The sequence below is a fragment of the Papio anubis genome, chromosome 7, assembly GCF_008728515.1.
Source record: "Papio anubis isolate 15944 chromosome 7, Panubis1.0, whole genome shotgun sequence".
In the NCBI taxonomy this organism is placed as follows: domain Eukaryota; kingdom Metazoa; phylum Chordata; class Mammalia; order Primates; family Cercopithecidae; genus Papio; species Papio anubis.
The window spans coordinates 16,030,100-16,051,053 of NC_044982.1; the positions used below are offsets into that span (position 1 = coordinate 16,030,100).

General features: G+C 54.0%; 2 long non-coding RNA genes across 4 annotated transcripts; both read left to right on the forward strand.

Annotated features, from left to right (window-relative positions):
* Window positions 1–763: 763 nt before the first annotated feature.
* On the forward strand, window positions 764–10,304 carry LOC108586957. 3 transcript variants are annotated; one of them, XR_004184819.1, is made up of 3 exons: window positions 764–2,254; window positions 7,332–7,428; window positions 9,897–10,304. It is a non-coding gene; the product is annotated as an uncharacterized LOC108586957 (long non-coding RNA). The 3 variants fall into 3 exon arrangements; XR_001905008.3 differs by lacking the exon at window positions 764–2,254 and adding an exon at window positions 4,511–5,300; XR_004184818.1 differs by lacking the exon at window positions 764–2,254 and having other exon boundaries at window positions 6,661–7,428.
* Window positions 10,305–18,497: 8,193 nt separating this feature from the next.
* On the forward strand, window positions 18,498–20,360 carry LOC116275654. The gene is made up of 2 exons (XR_004184741.1): window positions 18,498–18,960; window positions 20,003–20,360. It is a non-coding gene; the product is annotated as an uncharacterized LOC116275654 (long non-coding RNA).
* Window positions 20,361–20,954: the final 594 nt, after the last annotated feature.

A 20,954-nucleotide genomic window follows, 5' to 3' on the forward strand; every position in this document is an offset into this window, starting at 1 on the left:
CTTATTCCAGGCACTGAGGGCACAGCAATGCGTGACACAGATGCCGCATCCACTTAGGACCTACCTTCTGGTAGAAGAAAAAAGGCAGATGAGGAATATGGCAGGTGGGGTGACGCATGGAGAAAGATGAAGCCAGGGAAGGGATGTAGGGAGTGGCAGGGCTGCCCTTTAGAGGGTGACTAGGGATGGTACATCTGGCTGAAGAAAGGCAGGTAATCTGGGAGGAGGACGTCTCAGGGAACAGGAACAGCAGGTGCAAAGGCCCAGAGGGGAGGGGGACGGTCAGGTGGTGAAGGACGAGAAGAGGTCAGAAGTTTAACAGGGGCCACACAGGGTGAGGCCTCGTGGACCATGCTAACGGTATATATTCATTACCTGTGGTTGCAGCAAATTACCATGAACTGTCTGGGCATGGTGGCTCCTGCCTGTAATCCCAGCACTTTAGGAGGCCAAGCCAGGAGAATCAGCTGAGCCCAGGAGTTCAAGACCAGCCTGGGCAACATGGTGAGACCCCTATCTCTACCAAAAAAAAAATCTATCTATCTATCTATCTATCTATCTATCTATCTATCTATCTATCTCTCCAAGTTTGGTGGCATGCACCTGTAGTCCCAGCTGCTTGGGGGGCTGAGATGGGCTGATTGCCTGAGCCCAGGAGGTTGAGGCTGCAGCGAGTGGTCATGCCACTGCAGTCCAGCCTGCATGAGAGAGCAAGACCCTGTCTCTACAAATAAAATAAATTTTTAAATTTTAAATGACTGCAAACTTAGTGTCTTAACACAAATTTATTCTCTTTGTTTTGGAGGTCAGAAGTCACAAATCAAGGTTTCAGTGGGGCTGTGTTCCTTCCCCAGGCTCTGGAGGAAGACGGGCATCCCTGTCTTCTCCAGCAGCTAGAAGCTTCCTGCGGCCTTGGCTCGTGGCCGCCTTACATTGCCTTTCCTTCCTCTGTTCCATCACTGCGTCACCTTCTGCCTTTGACCTCCTGCCTCCCTCTAAGGACTCTGCTGGTTGCACTGGGCCCCCTGGACAGTCCAGGGCCATTGCCCCACCTCAAGAGCCTTCGTTCAGTCACAACTGCATGGCCCCATCTGTCGTGGAAGGCAACAATAGTCACAGGTTCCAGGACTCAGGATGTGGACGTCTTTGGGGGTTAGGGGGAGCACATTATTCTGCAGGCCACAGCGTGGGAGCTGGGAGGCTGTCAGGCTCCTGCCGTCACACAGCGACCATGGTGCTTAGACCAAGGGGCGTGGAGGAAGTGGCGAGAGGCACTGGACTGTGAAGATTCTGAAGACAGAGCCAAGAGGGTTTGCTCACACATGGAGCTGGGTGTGAGGGAGGGGAGACACCAGGGATGAAGGTGGGGGTCTTGTCCTGAGCTACGGGAAGGATGGCACTGACCGCCAGGAGGCAGGGGAATAGGTTGGGGAGGAGAGGGGAAGGCAGGAGTCTGCTTTCAGGCAGGTTGAATACAGAATGCCTGTGGAGCCTCTGAGGCGGAGGCAGCTGGCTGGGCTGAGATGAGGCGAGAGTGTGGGAGGTGTCAGGGATGTGGGGTTGGGAGCCATGGGCCTGACGGGGCCACCTCGGGACAAGCATAGACAAAGAGGAAGAGGTCAGGGCTGAGCTCCGGGGCTGGCGGGGTTTACAGGCTGGGAAATGAAGAGATCAGGAAAGAAGGCGCAGCAGCAGCTGCGAGGGAGGCGGAGAACAGGCAGGGTGAGCTTCCTGGAGGAGGTGGGTGGGCTCTCTCAATGTCCGGAGACCCCAGCAGGGTGGCGTGAGAGCTGACCGTGGGCCTGGCAGTGTGCAGGTTGGTAGTGACCTTGACCAGAGCCATGCTGGGGATGGAATTTTGCTCCCCCAGATTCATAGGGTGGAACCCCCGCCCCAGTGTGACTGTATTTGGAGATAGGCCCCTTAAGGAGGTAATTCGGGTGAAGTGAGGTCATCGGGAAAGGCCCCGGCCCAGTAGGATTGACGTCCTCACCAGAAGAGACTCCAAAGTGCAAATGAGCTCACGCTCAGCCACGCCAGGACACATGGAGAAGGCGGCCACCCGCAAGCCAGGAGGGAGCCTCGCAGGAACCCAGATGGGCTGGAACCTTTGCTTTGTTCTTTGAGCCTCCGGAATCGTGAGAAATTAAGTTCATTGTTGAAGCCACCTGTCTGTGGCGGTTTCCTTACTGCAGCCCAAGCCAAATTAGGTGGGGTCAAGCCAGGTTGGAGTGGGCGCAAGGGGGAGGAAAAGGTAAAGTCTCTTTCAAGAGCGTAGCTGCGGAGGGGAGCTGAGAGCGCTGGGTGGGAGGCCGGTGGGGAAGGTGCTATATGGAGGGCGGGCCTCGCTGAGCACCTTGTATTTGCAGCGGGGCAGGTGTGAGGAGGGAGAGAGGGAAGCTGAGGCGGCTGCCTTGGCTGGGGGCCTGGTGGTTCCGCAGAGCAGCAGCAGGGAGGCAGAGGCCTGGGTACCCCCAAGCCAGGGAGCCCTGGGGAAGGGGCACCCACTCCTCGTTGAGCAGGGAGCCAACTTCGGGCAGGGTGGGGTGGCGAATGGACCAGGAAGGGAAGGAGGAGACGGAGGAGGGAGCAGGCCCTTCTGTGAAGGAGCTGCCTCACCCAGCCGAGAGGATCTCAGGACAGAGCCAGGCTGGGGGCCTGGGCAGGTATGGCCGGGGCAGGCCACTTCCCATCCCCAGCCCCATTTAGTATCCATGGGCTCATCTGTCTGTCCCTCTGCCTCCTTCCAGGTCCTGGGCCCTGGGCTGTGGCCAGGGCTCTGCTCACCCTCAGGGCTGGGTGGGGACCTCTCCAGGTGGGGAAGGGAGGGAACCAAGGCCTCCCATTATCCTCTGTGTCCCCTACGTGTTGTCATGGGCTGGGGGAAGGTGCACGCTCGTGCACAGGTGGGCATGTCTGTGATCACATGGAGCAACCCCAGACTCCTCCAGATGGTCCCATGCATCGCCCCGGCGGCCACATGGTCATCATTGCAGGCCCAGACCATCTGCCTGCAGGAAGTGCCCCCTTTGCCGGGCACCCTCCCCATCATCCTTGGAGTTCTCCACCTCTGTCCTGTCCATGCTGGGCCTGTCAACAGCCTGTCACCTGCTGCCCCAGCCCCAGCCCCAGCCCAGGTCCCTGCAGCACAACCAGCTCCAGGCTGGAATGGGTGACCCAGCCCCACTGAAGGCATTTCAGGTCAGGGTCAGCCACTCTGGCCACTGTCTCCCTCCAATGCCCCCATACCCTCCCAGTGCTCGGCCCCCGCCACTCGGCCCCCTCTCTCCGTATCTCCACCTTTTCATTCCTGCTCCTCCCCAGCCACCTCTCAAGGCTGACAGGGTGGGCATTGCCCAGTGTGGGGACATCACTCCTATTGAAGTTCCGTAAACAGTGCCTTGGGCACTGGGCCAGGTGGCTGCTCCTATCCCTCCCCTGGCCTCTGCCTACTCCAGAAGCAGCCACACACTTGACCACAAACCTTTGAGGCCTGGCCAGAGTCCTCTGGGGGAGGCGGGCAGTAGCAGCCGCACTGGGCCTGAGGACCCCACACAGGAAAATGGGCCGAGCCCCAGGGCTGAGCCTCAGGGCTGCGGCCGCTCCCGCCACCAGCCTTCCTCCCACACTCGTGGTCACGCATTTCCTGCTGCCCCTGCCCACGCTGCGTCCGGATAGAAACAGAAAAAGGACATCCTGCACCATTTCAGACAGGCATGTGCTCCTCCTGAAGGTCTTTTGGGGGCCAGGCTGAGGCCCTCCCTCAAGGTCACGCCCTAGGGGACCCACTCCAGCTCTGCACCTGCCAGAGGTGATCCTCACTGTGCCACTGTCCCTCCCTGGACCCAGAATCAGGTGGGGATAGTCACCCCTGCCCAGCCTGCCTTCCGGGCTGAGATGTGAGTCTGCAGGCAGCTGTCAGGGGTGGTGTGTGCCAGGCAGGGGACACCAGGGCCACCGCCTCTCAGCACCACCACACAGAGCCTCAGGGCCAGGCCTGCGGGCAGGGTTCCTCCCGGGTACTCAGTCCCTGAGTGGAGCTGACTATGGGGAGGTGGCAGGAAGGTGGTGGGGGACCTTCTGCAGGTCCGCCTAGAGCCAGCAGCTCCTGCTGACCCTCTGGGCCACCCACAGCCACCACCACCCTCCTTGACTCCCTCATCTTCTGCTGTTTGGCTCTTGACCCCCTGAGGACAATAGGGATTCCTGGTGACCACTGGGCTGTGGGTCACACAGATCTGGCTGGAATCCCAGTTCTGCCTGGCCATGTCACCTCTGATGGGGAGGCACTCTGTCTCCTCGTCTCTATGGAGGGGGAGTAACTTCCCTTACGGACTTTTGGGGATATTAACAGAGGTCAACCTGGACAGGGCATGGAGCCTGGACCCCAGGAGTGCACACAGAGCTCCGTCTTTCGCACCCTCCAGGCGAGGGTGAGTGGCTGCCTTGGCGATGCTGAGGACCCACAAACAGGGGGTGAGTGGCTGCCGCGACGTGCTGAGGGGCCCTGAAGCAGGGGTGAGTGGCTGCCGCGACGTGCTGAGGGACCCTGAAGCAGGGGGGTGAGTGGCTGCCGCGACGTGCTGAGGGGCCCTGAAGCAGGGGGGTGAGTGGCTGCCGCGACGTGCTGAGGGGCCCTGAAGCAGGGCAGGAAGGGCAGAGCTAATGCAGCTGAGGCGGAGTCCGAGTCCCGCTCTGCATGGAGGAGGAGGTGAGGGGCCTGGTCAGCATGGGCACAGCTGGGGCCCTCTGTGACCACCACCACCCTTGTCTCTGCCTCCTTGACCCCACAGGATCATCCTCAGGCCCTGGGTCTGGCCAAGGCCTGAGGAGGGTCATGCAGCCCTGTCCCGCTCGGCTCCCGTCCGCCGCTGCCTGAGTGGTGCCTGTGCCCAAGGGCTTGGACTGTGGGCCTGCTGGGCTGGAGCCTGAATCGTGGCCTGGCCACCCACTCTCCTAGGAGCCTTAGGCGAGTCACTAGTCTTCTCTGAGCCTCGGTTTCCTCATCTGTGAAATGGAGAGAACAAGACAGTTGTAAAGATTCAGAGGGTGTGTAAAATGCAAGCACATGGCCGACCAGAGCCCAGCCCTACCCCATGTGGCTCCTGTCCTGGGCATGGCAGGAGGTCAGGGTTTCCAGCCTGAGATTAGCCTGCCGTTCAGCAGTACCCAGACAGGCACAGCTACCAGGAAGGTGACCTCCCCAAGCCCACAGAGCCTGAAACCTCCACCCAGGCGGCAGTGAGGCCTTCCTGCCTGTGTTCAGCTGTGGTGTATCGAGGAGCCCTGGCCAGACACAGGTACCTGGCCTGGGGAGCTGGCGGTCTTACTGGGGACTGGGGAAACAGACTCCAAACAGAGGGGTAAACAAATAAGATAATTACCAGCTTGGCAGAGATGATGAGAGCAAATTTTAAGTGACAGGTGGAGGATTACTTTAGATGGGATGGTCGGGGACACCTCTGTGAGACAGTGACATTGAGTGACAAGAAGGTACCACCCTGGAGGACTCCGGGGTTCTCCACCTTTAAGAAGGATCGTGAGCAGAAGCCCAAAAGCTTCAGGTTCTGCCACTTTCTACTACATGACTAGGCCCAGCCAGTTTGCAAAAGGGCTGGCCTGTCCTCACATTGCCAGCAAGGACCAGACCATGTGAAGAGGGAAGAGCATCCTGTAATCTGCAAATACGGGATCAACTCTAAATTCTCTCCAGAGTTTCTTTCTTTAATATGTTGTCCAAAGGTAACTGTGTCAATTTTTACAAATATTTTTATGTAGCAGTTTTGGTTGTTTTTTGTTTGTTTGTTTGTTTCTTTTTGTTCTATTTGAGACAGGGTCTCGCTCTGTCACTCAGGCTGGAGTACAGTGGCACAAGCTCAGGTCACTGCAGCCTCCACCTCTCAGGCTCAAGTGATCCTCCCACCTCAGCCTCCTGAGTAGCCGGGACTACAGACGCCAAGCCCCACTAATTTTTTGTAGAGACGGAGTTTCGCCATGTTGCCCAGGCTGGACGCCAACTCCTAGGCTCAAGTGATCCGGTCCCCTCAGCCTCTCAAAGGTCTGGGATAACAGGTGTGAGTCACTGTGCCTGGCCTATGCAGCAGTTTTAGAAACAACAAGATTAAATAAGAAAGGGGCAGAGCTCAGACACCATGAGACTTTTCAGTCCAGTGTTTTCAGATCCTCTGGTTTCAACTTTATAATTTCACTTCAAAAATTTCAACTTCAGATTTCATTTCATTGCTTTCAAAATCTTGAGCCAGCTTGTCCTTTGGATCTGGGCTGTGCCTGTCTGCACTGGCAGATGGACAGAGCTCCTGTGTAGAGAATGAAGCCAGTTCACGCATTTTTGAGATGGAGTTTGCTCTTGTTGCCCAGGCTGGAGTGCAATGGCGCAATCTCGACTCACTACAACCTCCGCCTCCCAGGTTCAAGCAATTCTCCTGCCTCAGCCTCCCAAGTGACTGGGATTACAGGCATGCACCATCCAGCCCGGCGAGATTTTTTTTTAGTAGAGACAAGGTTTCACCATGTTGGTCAGTCTGGTCTCGAGCTCTGACTTCAGGTGAATCTGCCTCAGCCTCCCAAAGTGCTGGGATTACGGCGTGAGCCTCTTGGCTTAGCTGTCTTTTTTTTTTTTTTTTTAGGCAAGCAGCTTTTTAATTTTCTTTGTGATCATAAAACCTACACCCACTGTATCAGCTGCCTGTTGCTGATGTAACAAATTGCCACAAATGTAGTGGCTTAGAACAACACACATTTCTTTCTTTCTTTTTTAAGTCATAACAATATATTTTAATCTCATAACAACTTCAATTGAATATAAAACTCTTTCTATTTTCAGCTATTAATATTAAAATTATATCATTTTATATCCTGTATTAACAGATTTATGCAGATTTACATTTCGTTCTTCAAATTCTATAGAATTTTAATTTTTTACTTTCATAGGTTATTGGGGAACACAGTGTTTGGTTACATGAGTAAGTTCTTTAGTGGTGATTTGTGAGATTCTGGTGCACCCATCACCCGAGCAGTAGACACTGCCCCCGATAAAACAACGAGCATTTCCTGTCTTCCATGTCGTTCTGGGAGTCAGAGGTCTAAAACGGGTCTCGTGGGGCAAAAGGCAAAGTGACGGCAGGGCTGTTCCTTCTGGAAGCACTAGGAAAGACGTCAAGCCTTGCCCTTTCCAGTTTCTCGGGGATGTGCTTGGCTCATGGTCATATTCACAGCCAGCAGTGGCCTCACCCCGACCTCGCCACAGAGCGATCTCTGTGACACCTCCTTCTCTGCCTCTGACCCTCCTGTCTCCCTCTTTCACTTGTAAGAGCCTCCTGACTACATTGGTCTCACCTGGATAATCCAAGACACTCTCCCCGTCTGAAGATCCCTCATCAGACTGCATCTGCAAAGCCCCTTTTGCAGGTAAGTGACCGTCTTCACAGGTTCCAGAGATTAGGATGCAGACATCTTTGGGGACCATCGTTTCACTTACCATACTCACCATGGGGACAATTTCAGAAATACGAAGACTAAGATCATTCAATTCCACTATTTAGTGCTCATCTTCTCAGCATTTTGGCCTATTGCTTTCCAACATTTTCCCATGCATATAGATTTTTTTTTCTTCTTTTTTAGACAGAGTCTCACTCTGTCCCCAGGCTGTGGTGCAGTGGCATGATCTCAGCTCACTGCAACCTCTGCCTCCCGAGTTCAAGTGATTCTCCTGCCCCAGCCTCCCCACTAGCTAGGATTACAGGTGCCCACCACCATGCCCAGCTAATTTTTTGCATTTTTAGTAGAGATGGAGTTTCACCATGTTAGCCAGGATGGTCTTGATCTCCTGACTTCATGATCCACCCGTCTCGGCCTCCCAAAGTGCTGGGATTTACAGGCATGAGCCACCGCACCCAGCCAAGTATACGTATTTAATGAAGTGAAATCATACTATCTATAACACTGTATGGATCTTTTCACTTAATATTCTTTTGTCATTAAAACTCTTTCTAGATAACTTAGAGACAGTATAACCACCCCTCACATGGATGCACTGCAGACTGTTTAACCCATTCTCTATTGTCAATGATTTCAGTGGTTTCACATTGTCATACTACATACAATGGAATGGTTAATGCCAGCTCACAATTATTGAGCATTTATTATGCATCAATCATTCGACATGTATTAACTCATCTAATCCTCATGACAATCCTATGATAGGGATACAATTATTACTGATACAGGTCCAGGTGAGAAATGAAGCCCTCTTCAGAAGATGAAGAAACTTGCCCAAGTTTGGGTGATACCACAGCAAGCCTCGAACCAGGTCGCCTGACTCCAGAATCCACACTCTTAGCCACTCACATGCTCATTTTTCCCCAGCATCTCTGATTATCTATCTTAGGATAGAATTAGGATAGGCAGAATGGCAGTTCATTGGGCTATATTTATTGAGGGCTTAGTTTGTGCATTTTCCATGGGCTCACTCAGTTAATCCTCATGATGCCAAGAAGTGGTCTGTTAACTGGCTGAAGCCACGCTGGTTGGCTCCAGTAGCTAGACTCTGCCTGGAACCTGTGTGTGGTAGCCAATCATTAGCGGTAGCGAGGGCTACGGCCTCTCCCTGACAAACTCACCTTGCCAGACGGTGCCCCCATGAATGCAAAGTGCAGTCAGATCCCACCATCAGAAACAGGTAACAAAGTGCAGTTGGATCACACCATCAGAAACAGGTAACAAAGTGCAGTTGGATCACACCATCAGAAACAGGTAACAGCACAGTTGGATCACACCATACCCTACCAATACCCCTCAAAACTACCAAGAGCATGGAAAAAGAAAAGTTTAAGAAGCCCATGAAGACATAACTAAATATTAGGTGGTACAGGGTCCTGCATGGGAAAGGCACTGTATTAGTACGTCGTCATGCAGCTAATAAAGACATACCCGAGACTAGTCAATTTATAAAGAAAACAGGTTTAATGGACTCACAGTTCAGCATGGCTGGAGAGGCCTCAGGAAACTTACAATCATGGAGGAAGGGGAGGCAAACATGTCCTTCTTCACATGGCAGCAGGAAGAAGTGCCGAGTAAAAAGGGGGGGGAATAAAACCCTTATAAAACCATCAGATCTCATGAGAACTCACTATCATGAGAACAGCATGAGGGTAACCACCCCCATGATTCAATTACCTCCCACCGAGTCCCTCCCACAACATGTGGGGATTAGGGGAACTACAATTCAATATGAGATTTGGGTGGGGACACAGCCAAACCATATCAGGCACATTCATTCGTATTATAAGCTGCTGACATCTAAATAAAGTCTAGAGTTTGGTTACTAGTAATGTACTGATGTCAGTTCCTTTGTTGGCACAAATGTACCAGGTAACATAAAGGGTTATATTAGGGGAAACTGAGAGAATTCTGTGTGTTACCTTTGCAACTTTTCAGTGAATCTAAAATTATCCCAAACTTAATAGTTTATTTTTTTTTAAGTAAGGTCTAAGCCAACAAACACGAGAAAATGTTCAACGTCATTACTCACTGGGGAAATGCAAGTCAAAACTCCAAGAGATACCACCTCACACCCACTAGAATGTCTATAATCAAAAAGACAGACAATAACAAATGTTTGTGAGGGCGTGGGGAAATTGGAACCCTCATACGTTGCTGGTGGGAATGTAAAATGGTACAGCCGCTTTGGAAAACGGTTTGGCAGTTTCTTAAAAAGTTAAACATAGAATTATCCAGAAATTCCTCTCTTAGTATGTACCCCAGAGAAAAGGAAATATATGTACAAATATAAAATACAAAGAGTTCTCCGCAAATGTTTACAGCAGCTTTATTTGTAATAGCCAAAAACTGATCACAATCCAAATGTCCACCAACAGATCAAAGGAGAAGCGAATTGTGATCTATTCCGTACGAGGGGCTTGGGGCCTGCAGCAACACGGGTGAATCTCCAGAGAGTGGTGACGAGTTGGAGGAGCCAGTCAAAAAGGAAAGTGCTGTGTGATTCCATTTATAGAAAACTCCAGAAAATGTGGACTAATCTAGAGTGATGGAAAGCAGACCCATGATTGCCTGGGACAAGGAGCCTTGGGGGTGGAGGGGGGCCAGGGGGAGGAGTTTCAAAGGTGATAAGGACATTTTGAGGGTGATGGATGTGATCCCTATCTTAATTGTGGCGATGGCTTCATGGATAGATACAAATGTCAAAACATATTGAACTGTATACTTTAAATGCTCGCACTTTACTACATGCCAATCACATCTTCATAAAGCTGGGTTTTTTTGTTTGTTTGTTTGTTTTGTTTTTGTTTTTTTCTGTGTTTTTTTTTTTAAAAAGGCCTGGAAATGGAGATGAGGACAGCCTGGCCTCAGTCTCCCCACTTGCAATGTGGGGGATCCCCATGTGCCTTGCACCCCCTGAGAGCTCCAGGCTTAGGAGGAGACCAAGGTGAGCCCTGCTTCTAGCCAGAAACCCCGAGGCCCTAACCCCCAGGGCTGGATAGCTGCAGGGCCCAGGCTACTGCCCCTCCGGGGATGGACAGGTGCGAGGCCCCTCCAGAGGCGTGACCTGTTTCCGGCAGGCCGTGGCCGTGAGGAGAAGAGTGGGGAGGTCCCTTTCTTTTTTCTTCCTGATTAAAAAAATGCATGATGCTACATGTGCCTTGGGATTTTCCAACACAATTATCTAAAAATAGTGTGGGCCACCACAGCCTGATTCCTTTTTAGGAAGGATTTTGGGAGCCCAGCCTGTCCTGGCGGCCAGCTCAGGAAGTGGAGGCTTGTCTGGGTGGGGCCGGAGCTGCGGCGACCCTTCCCTTGCTCTGGCCAGGCCCACCCCGTCTCCCAGTTCTCCGAGAGCCGGGCTGCCAGGAGTGCATGGTGGAGTGGCCAGTAGCTTCCTGGCTGGGCCCACAGCCCCGGTGAATTTCAGCCCTGCTGCTTGCGCACTGCATGAATTCTCTGTGCCTCAGTTTCCTCAACGGAGAAGTAGAAGTCATTGATCACAGTCAACAAGGCCCAGCAGAGACAGGAAAGAGGCTACTGAGGGAGGGTTGATAGGTGCCCACTTCCCAGCCGAGCCTCTGTTCTTGCAAAGTCAGGCGAACCGTCCGGGTGTCCTGGACAACTCTTGACACCTTCCTGCCCCACCCAGGCCTTGGGACCAGCAGGGTGAGACCCAAGGCCTGGCTTCCCAAGGCCAACAGTGACCAGCTCAGGTTGGCTCCACTGCTCACCCTCTGCTGACACATTCTGTCCCTGTGGGGAGATAAAGGTCAGACACTGCACGTGGACTCCTTTTTTTCTAGGGAGCATGGCGGGTTCTGGAGGCCCAGCACAGCTCCCTGTCCACCCACAAGCAAAGGCCTTGGCCCACTGCCGTGGTGCCCCCAAACACCGCGTGGCCTGTGGCTGAGGCCTGGACCATCATGCCTGTGGGCAGGGGTCAGGACACATTTTCTGATCACCTACTGTGTGGCTGGTGCTCTTCTAAACCTGAAGGCCCAGTTCTTATCTCTGAGAGTCTGTGGTCCAAGAAAGAAAAATCCAGCAACTCAAATAATTTCGAAATGACTCAGAACCTTGCATTTCTCTCTCTCTCTCTCTTTTTTTTTTTTTTTTTTTTTTTTTTGAGACAGAGTCTTACTCTGTCACCCAGGCTGGAGTGCAGTAACACAATCTTGGCTCACTGCAACCTCCACCTCCTGGGTTCAAGTGATTATCCTGCCTCAGCCTCCTGAGTAGCTGGGATTACAGGTGTGTGCCACCACACTTGGCTAATTTCTGTATTTTTAGTAGAGTTGGGCTTTCACCATGTTGGTCAGGCCGGTCTCGAACTCCTGACCTCGTGATCCATCCGCCTCAGCTTCCCAAAGTGCTGGGATTACAGGCGTGAGTCTCCGTGCCCAAAAACTTTGAGGGAGCTATAAGCACCCAGCCCGTGGACATCCCGCCCTTCTCTGCTCCGTGAGGCCACTGGTGACCAGCTCTGCGGAACCCATGGCCGGCCGCACCCAGACTGCAGGCTCAGGTGTGTACACACAGACACGCACCGCGCGCACACCCAGGTGCCACACCTCCCTGGGAGCAGGGAGGGGTGGAGGGGGCTGGGCAGCCTCTCGTGGTGTTGTCAGGCCTGCCTCCTATGGGCTGCTGTTGCCCAGGCAACCACCACAGTCTCAGGGCCGGAAGCCAAAGGACCAGCTCCCCCCTCCCACGCTGTGGTGCCTGTGTGGGGCGGGGTCTCTCTTTGAGTGCTCTGGCCATAGCTCTTTTTACAGAGAGTAGGGGGAGGGCAGAGGGTGGCGTGGAGCACTGCTGTGGCTGCAAAAAGGGACAGGATTGAGTGGGGCCCAAAGAAGGCACTGGGGGCCAAAGAAGGCCAAAGGAGGCACTCCCCCCAGGCACATCCAGCTCCCTAGAGAGATCTCAGGGGACAGGTGATGGGGTAGGTGTTCGGAGCACACTCCAGAGGCCAGGGAAGGACTGCAGCCAGGAGAAAGGGGAGGTGCCCAGGCCATGGCATGAGAAAGAGTCTCCCCTGTGGTCACCACCACGCCAGGCCAGGACCAGTGCCTGGAGGAAGCCACTCCTGACCGCAGCCCCCGTGGCTTCTCCTCCCACTACTCCTGGCTGGTTTTCCTGACCAGAGTCTCCCCTGGTGCTGTTCGCTCTTCTGCTCCTTTCAAATTGCCCTGAGTGGTCCCAGAATCCTCACAGACGCCTGCACTTGTCCTTCCACTCAAGCAGAGGGGCTTGAAACCCAGAGCTGGCGCTCTTCCCATAGCAACAGCAGAGGTGAAGAGTTTGCCCTTGACTTGCGTGGCCCACGGTGACGCACTGCTGTGAGTGCCTGAGTGTGTCCGCCCAGCCGAAGGCCCCCCCGCCTCTGTTTCTCCCACAGGGGTCTCGGCCCGAGCGCCCTGTGCTAGTGCGATTGCTGAGCCCGCCTCACTCAGCACGGTGCCATGTTCAGCAGGCACCCACCGGGCACCAGGCACCCACCATGCACCAGGCACACCACACAAGAAGCCTGGCAGGCGGTGCTCTGGACATCCTTCCCCCCAGCCCAGGCGTTCAGGGAGTGAGCAGAGAATGGAGGACTAAGTCAGCTTCTCTGTCCTCACTGGAGCCACAGCCATGGGTGCTGGAGTCAGGCACCATGGGTTTCAAGTCCGGCTCGACTGTGTATCTGCAGCGTGACTTTCAGTCTGTCACTTGTCCTGTCTGTGCCCCACCTAACTCATCTGTAAATGAGGGTTAATAAAGGCACCTACCTCATTTATTAGTTTGTTGTAAAAATCAAATCTGACCATGTCTTGAAAGCCTCAAGTACAAAGTGCATGGTGCAGTGAGCATCAGCTATTTGCTTTAGAGGGACGTGAGGCAGGGAGAAGCAGGGCCTGTGCCTTCTTGCCCGTATTCCTCCTACAAGGGTCACATGACCATGGGAGTTCCCACTCTGGGCCTCAGTTTCCCCAGCTGGGGGCTGAGAAGGTGAGGCTTACCTTCTCAGAGCACACACTCCAGAGTCTCTGACTTCATGTCTCCTACAGGCCAGGACTGCTGGGGACGCAGGCAGAGCCAAGGGCATGCAGTTGCTGTGTGACGTTAGACAGATCACCCCTCCCAGGGCCTCTGCTCGGTCTCCTGTCCTGTAAGAGGCTCCAGCTGGTGCTGTTCCCTCCCAAACACCTTTGTGAGCTGTGGAAAACATCAGAGACCTCAGGAGGTCCTTCTAGCTGGGGCCTGCTACATGCCAGGTCTCCACGGCACCCAACCCTGCAAGGTCACGGCTCCCAAGAGGCTGGGCACTTGCTCGAGGCCTCAGCAAGAACAAAGCTGGTCTCTGCACCTCGGTCTGTTGGGCCCCAAGACCTTTGCTATAACCGTCTCCTTCTGCCTCAGCCCCTGGCCCCCACCCTACCTCCCAGCAAGTTCTCCCCCAAGTTCCTGGGTGACAGCCAATGGCCCTGGCGTGTGACAGCGTTTGGCTTTGTCCCATCAGAAGAGCAATTTTTTCCTCTCCTTGGCTGTACTTTCTTTTAATGATTTTTTGGCTCAAGGCCCAAGCTGGATCAAAGACTCCCTGGGGGAGGACAGTAGGAAAGGACAGTGGGTTTGCTGTGAGAAAATCGTGGAGGTAAAGCTTGTGGCTTAGGGTCTGGAGGGGACAGATGGGCCCAGGAGGCGGGGCTGCCTCAGGCTCCAAATGGGGAAGGGGTGTGGAGCCTCTCCATCTCTCACCACAAATGCAGAAGAGAAGGTGAGGACAAGGAGCACGGGGTGGAGAAAGGAGCCCTTTAGGGTGAAGCGAGAACAGGAGTTTCTCAGTGTGTTAGCTGTGACTGGACGACCTCGGGGCCCAAGCTTGAAGTCCCAGTGGACCCCTGTCTTCAGAGAAGCCTGAAAGATCTGCTCAGACGAGGAAGGGGGTGAGGTTGGGGCAAGGAGCTTGGGACTGTCTCTAGGAGCTTCGGACTCCCTTCACTTTCCTTCTCTCTCACTCAGCACCGTCCCCTCCCCACCTGCCAGGCTGGACCCAACTGGGGAAGCCTGGAAAGTACCCCTCGACTTGGTGGGTCCTGGTCTCAAGGGAAAAGGAAACCCTCCTGAGAGTAGCTGCCCTCTAGCTGGGCCTCAAAGGTGCCAGGAGGGGAAAGGGCCAGGGCCTGGAAAACACACCTGCTGATGGCAGCCTGGAGCTAGCTCTGCAGGGCGGGGGGCCATGCAAGTGGTAAACAAGAGGGAGGTGGCTCACCCCTTGGGAACTGCTGCTGATGTTGTTTTAGAGAAGGGAGCAGGAGGCAGCCACTGTGGAGCGCCAGGGCCCTGGAGAGCCAGAGAGAGCCACTGCAACAGAGGCAGTCCTGCCGGAGCCCAGGAGTCTGGGAAAGCCAGTAAAGATTAGGGTGAGGGAGGCCCAACTGCACCTCTGAGGGCTAAGGAGAGACCCTCCCTCTAGACAGAATCATCAGGGTTTGTCCAGAATGCCTTGGGTTTCATACGCACTGACCTAAGTGACTTTGCATGTGCACACATCCTGCACACAGACCCCTGCACACATGTTCACATGCACTCCTGCACACATGTACACACTCCCTGCACACAGACCCCGGCACACACACTCCTGCACACACACTCCTGCACATATACACACTCACACACAGCTCTGCAGACACAGGTTCTGTGTGAGGCCACATGGTTCAAGTCTTAGCATCACCACTTCTTGGCTCTAAATGTGGGCATTTCACTTACACTGTCTAAGCCTCAGTTTCCCCATCTGTCAGGTGGAGCAAGTATTCTTGTCCTACCTCTGGGTGATTGCGAGTTTGGCAATGCCAACTACCAGCTTAGACCCATGCAAGTCATTGCCTCCCCATTTAGTTAAGGAAACTGCATCTCAGCAAGGTCGAGGGAGTGGCCCCAGTGCCTGGGCCAAGTAACAGGACAGGACTTGAATCACATTTTGAACCGAGGTCACCTGCACATCACACCTCCATATTCACCCATATGTGCCCACACGAGTTAGCAACTTGTGCACACTCGTAGATGCATATGACAGTAATAACAGCTACCATTATGGGCAGTTACCATAGGCTGGGCATTGTGCTAAGTGTTTTACCCATGCTCACACAGCACCTCACACCTCAGTGCTTCCCTGATGTGTTTGGCTGCAAGTAACAGAATTCAACGAAACCACAAATACAACCATTGTTACTTCACAAGGACCCTGGGCATAGGCAGTTTCAGGGTGGTTTGGTAGCTTGGTGAGGTCATCAAGGACCCAGGTTCTTTCCCTCTCTCTGCCCACCATCCTCCATGTTAACTTGGTGCCACATAGTGCAGGATGGCTGCTGCAGCACCGGCCACCACGTCTTCACTCCAGCATGAAAGAAAGTGAGGGTGGACCTAAGAGAACTCTCCTTTCACACACTTCTCTTTTGTTAAGAAGCAAAAGCTCTCCCAGAAGCATCCCCCCAAAACTTTCCCTTACACTTCATTGCCTGAAATTGGGTCAATGGCCCCTAGCTGCAAAGGAGTCTGGGAAAGAAACGGCCTGGCACAGGGGTACAGGGCCATCATCACTGACTTATACAATGAAGCAAGACTTGTCCCTGGGGCTGGGCATTCTGCTGCCTCAAATAAAATCAGCGTTCTGTTGGCCAGGAAGAGGAGGTGAAGGTGGATGAAAATGTCTACCTCTTATGCCCTTTAGCACCATCCTTCATCCCTCCTCCAGGGGGCAGTGTGGGACAGAGGACACAGAAGGCACAGGGGTTTGAACTCCTGGAGGGGGATGAGGGGACCCCAAATTCCAGTGCAGCTGCGTCCTTAAGAGCAGCAAACCCAGCCAGCAACAGGCCTGCTGCATATAGCTTCCTGAACAAGGCGCGAACCTGGTTGTGCCCACCCCAGGCACCAGAATCCAGGTCACAATGGCAAGTGTCTCCCAACCCAGACATCTAGTGCTGTGGTTCTCAACCTTTGTTTCTTCCTGCCATGACACTTGGATGGGATGGCTGCATGCCCATGGCCGTCCTACCCTTCACCAGCCCTCGCCAAAACATACCTGCCTGCAAGTGCCTGATGATGCTGTCATGGGGTAGCCTGGAGTCCTCTCTAACTCAAGACAACAGGAAGTCAGCAGCTCACCTCCCCCGGGCATCACACGGAGTCAGCCAGGAGTCCCTCCTGTGGGGAATGACTGCCTCGTGGAGCATATGTGAAGATGGTTTGTTGAGAAGGACTGGCTGTCAGGTTCCTTCTGGAGTGAACATTAATCCGGCCTGCTCTTCAGTCAACACAGCTTGAGGACCAGTCCTGGCTGAGTGCTGAGAGCAGGGCTTGGCTGTCCAGGACCAATCATGGGTCTTTTTTGGGAGATGCATCCCTGTTTGGATTTTATCTGAAAGCCCCCTCTCCAGGGTCCTGCTGACGCCATGTGTGCCCTGTGGGCCTTGATCCGGGTCATGCATTCTGGGGGCGCTCTCCTGAGCTGGAGCCCTAGCCACTGTGCACACGATGTTTGGGGTCCCTGACCCTGCCAAAGCTCCAAGCTCCATGGAGCACCCTTCCTGCCTGCCCAGCCAGCAGCTTCTAGTGGAAGTTTATTTCCTTCTGCGCGCTCTGCAGTGCTGGCCACCGGCCTAATGAGCACGGCTTCTTGCTTTATGTTAGGCCCTGCAGATCTCCGACAGCAGCTGTCTCTGTCCCAGGCACTGGCAGAGGGAGGGGATGGAGTCCCCTCCAGATCAGAGTCAGAGATGGCAGCAGAGGCCCCTCCAGGCAGCACATGGCCCCAGGACACTTGCTGGGCGGGCCCCAAGAAGTCTCATACTTGTTGGGCAGTGCAGGACTCAGCACCCTTTGGACAGATCTCCCTCCCACTGTCTCCCTAAACACTGAGAACTGAGCTTCTTATAAATGCTTTTGGGTGTTAAGAATGGGGCTTGGGAAGGCTGTGATCACACCACTGCACTCCAGCCGGGATGACAGAGGAAGGCCCTGTCTCAAAGGAAAAAAAAAAGAGTGTGGCAATAGATCTGGGTGGCCCTTCCCTCTGAGAGAGTGGGTGGCAGGGAGTGGCTGGGTGTGAGGGGTGCGTGTGCCATGGCTCAAGGAGAGGGAGTCCCCACAGGTCCCCACATGGCTGTGTCAGCAGCTCTGGCTTCCAGCAAGTGGTGGGAGGGGAGGACATGTTTGTCTGAAAAGGTTACTGAAGATTGTTTCACTCAAAGGATTTAGTTCTTTGCATCCTGGCCGCTTGGAGCCCAGAGCTGGGGGAGGTGGGAGACACAGTGGGGTTTTCAGCTCATCTCCGCTCTGGGTGGGCTGGGGGCAGGGGCAGGGACTGGGTGTCCGCTGTGGCTGCTGCTGCACTCCTTGCAAGAAGGGAGGGGGTTCTGGTGAGGAAGGGCCAGAGCCCAGGTGTTCACACCTGCTGTGTGCTGAGCCTGTGTGGGTTCTGCCCAAGTGTTCACACCTGCTGCGTGCTGAGCCTGCAGATTGCTGCTTGGAATGTTCACACCTGCTGCGTGCTGAGCCTGCAGGTACTGCCCAGGTGTTCACACCTGCTGGCGTGCTAATGAGCACCTCGCGGCGGTGCCTTGGAATGTTCACCTGCTCGTGCTGAGCCTCGCGGGTGCTGCCGGTGTTACACCTGCGTGCTCGGCCCTCTTGGTGCTGCCAGGTGTTCACACCTGCGTGCTGAGAGCCTCTTGGCGGAGTGCTGCCCAGATGTTCACACCTGCTGCGTCACTGGCTCTTGGCGGGTGCAGCAGGTGTTCACGCCTGCTGCGTGCTGAGCCTGGGTGCTGCCCAAGGTGTTCACACCTGCTCGCGTGCTGAGCCTCTTGTGGGGTGCTGCCCAGGTGTTCACACCACCTGCTGCGTGCTGAGCCTGCACGGGTGCTGCCCAGGTGTTCACACCTGCTGCGTGCTGAGCCTGCGCGGGTGCTGCCCAGGTGTTCACACCTGCTGCGTGCTGAGCCTGCGCGGGTGCTGCCCAGGTGTTCACACCTGCTGTGTGCTGAGCCTGTGCGGGTGCTGGGGACATGAGGACCCTGCCCCTGAGGAGTGTTCAGCCCTGGAGAGGGGCTGATGGCCATGCAGGTCACCATGGAGCCAAAGTTCTCAAATGGGGGCAATTGTGTCTCCCAGGGACCATTTGTCAATGTCACAATTGCCAAGGGATACTACTGGCATCTAGTGGGTAGAAGCCGGGCACTGCTAAAAATCCCACCATACACAGGACAGCTCCCCACCACGTGGACCTATGCAGCCCCCAAATATTAACAGGGTATCTCGGGACCACCCGCGGGCTGCCGGGGAGCCAACTTCTGCCTGGTCAGCTAACTCCGCGGTCCCGGGGCCTGGGGAAGAGCAAGGAGCAGCTGCAGACTGGCACATGCAATCCCCTCTCATGGCGCGATGCCTGGTCAGGTACCTGCGCTTACTCATCAGGCCGCTCTCCCGTGGCCCTAGAGAGTGGCCCGTGGTCTTTGGCTCTAGGGTAGTGAGAGCCTGTGGGCCATGGGAGGGTCCAGACCTTTTCTTAGGCTCTTCAAGTCCCAGCACACACACGGGGAGCGGCTCTCCTCTCAGGGTGGCCGGGGCCCTACTGGACTTGGAGAGATGCAAGCCCTAAACAGGGGGCTTTCTTCATACTCAAGCATCCAGCTGCCTCCTCTGGCCTGTCTCCGAAAATGGACATGAGGCTCCCGCCTCTGTCCCCGCTCCAAGACTTTCCTGCCCAGATAAGAACAACCAAATAGGGCAGAGGCCAGATCAGAGTCCACACCTTACCTTACTTTTTTGAACTTCCCTGCACCTTCCAGATAAAACCTCCATCTGCCCTTCCAATGACGTGACTTTGCTTCAACTTGCTTTTTTCTTTTTCTTTTCTTTTTTTTTTTTTTGAGACAGAGTCTCACTCTGTCGCCCAGGCTGGAGTGCAGTGGCGCAATCTTGGCTCACTGCAACCTCCGCCTCCTGAGTTCAAGTAATTCTCCTGCCTCAGCCTCCTGAGTAGCTGGGATTACAGGCGTGTGCCACCACACCCAGCTAATTTTTGTGTTTTTGGTAGAGATGGGGTTTCACCATATTGGCCAGGCTGGTCTTGAACTCCTGACCTTGTGATCTGCCCGCCTCAGCCTCCCAAGTGCTGGGATTCCAGGTGTGAGCCACTGTGCCCGGCTAACTTGCTTTTCTAACTGCACCCCTTGTCCCTCTCAAAGCCCTGGACTCTTCCAAGTCCCTGCCCTCCTGCCACGGAGCCCACCTCCCACCCCATCAACACTGAGTCTGCCTCCCCGACCTCGTCCCCACTGACAAGCCCAAATTTCACTGTTCCCTGTTTGGTCACTCATGCCCCAGTGCTTCCGTTCAGCATTTACTGCATTTGAAATTCAAACAAAAGAAAATGGCTTTAGTAAACTTTTTTTTTAACCAAAACAAAACCTTCTTGTACTTTTTAAAAACACAGAAAAGTATAGAGAAGAAAACAAAAGCCTTAAAATGCTTCACTCCTAGAAAGCCGCCGCTAACAGCTGGAGAACATCCCTGCCCGTGTCTCAGTGCAAATACACACCAATAAATCCACGTTTCCAACTCCACAGAAGCGGGATCTCTTTGCGGCAGCTGCTCGTTCATCCATCAGTGTGACATGGAGAACCTTCCGTGTCAATACAAACACCCGTGCGCTCGCTGACCCTGTCGCAGGAACGTATTCCATGGGATCGGGATCCACAGATTGTCATCGAATTCTTCAGTTCCCAGTTAATGGACATTTAGATGATTTCCAACTTTTTATTTTAATAAACAAGACAAGATTGTCCAATGTATACTTTGAACCAATGGTAATCATAAAAGTAATAACTACAGTGCATTCAGCACCATTTACATGCTTGGCATCCCTGGAAGCACTTTATACGCAGTAACTCATTTACTCCTCCCAACAAGCCTGCAAGGCAGGTTCTGTTAGTGCCCATTTTACAGACAGGTAAAGTGAGGCATGGAGTTTATGCTAGAGGTCAAAAGTTAGTAAGGGGTGGCTGGGCGCGGTGGCTCAGGCCTGTAATCCCAGCACTTTGGGAGGCCGAGGTGGGCAGATCACGAGATCAGGAGATCAAGACCATCCTGGCTACCACGGTGAAATTCCGTCTCTACTAAAAATACAAAAAATTAGCCAGGCATGGTGGCAGAAGCCTGTAGTCCCAGATACTCAGGAGGCTGAGGCAGGAAAATGGCATGAACCTGGGAGGCGGAGCTTCCAGTGAGCTGAGATCACGCCACTGCACTCCGGCCTGGGCAACAGAGCGAGACTCTGTCTCAAAAAAAAAAAAAAAGTTAGTAAGGTGCAGAGCCTTCATAACCAACTTGCCCATGCTGGGGGAAATGTTTCTAATCTTTTCAATAATCTAATGGGGGGTGCAGAA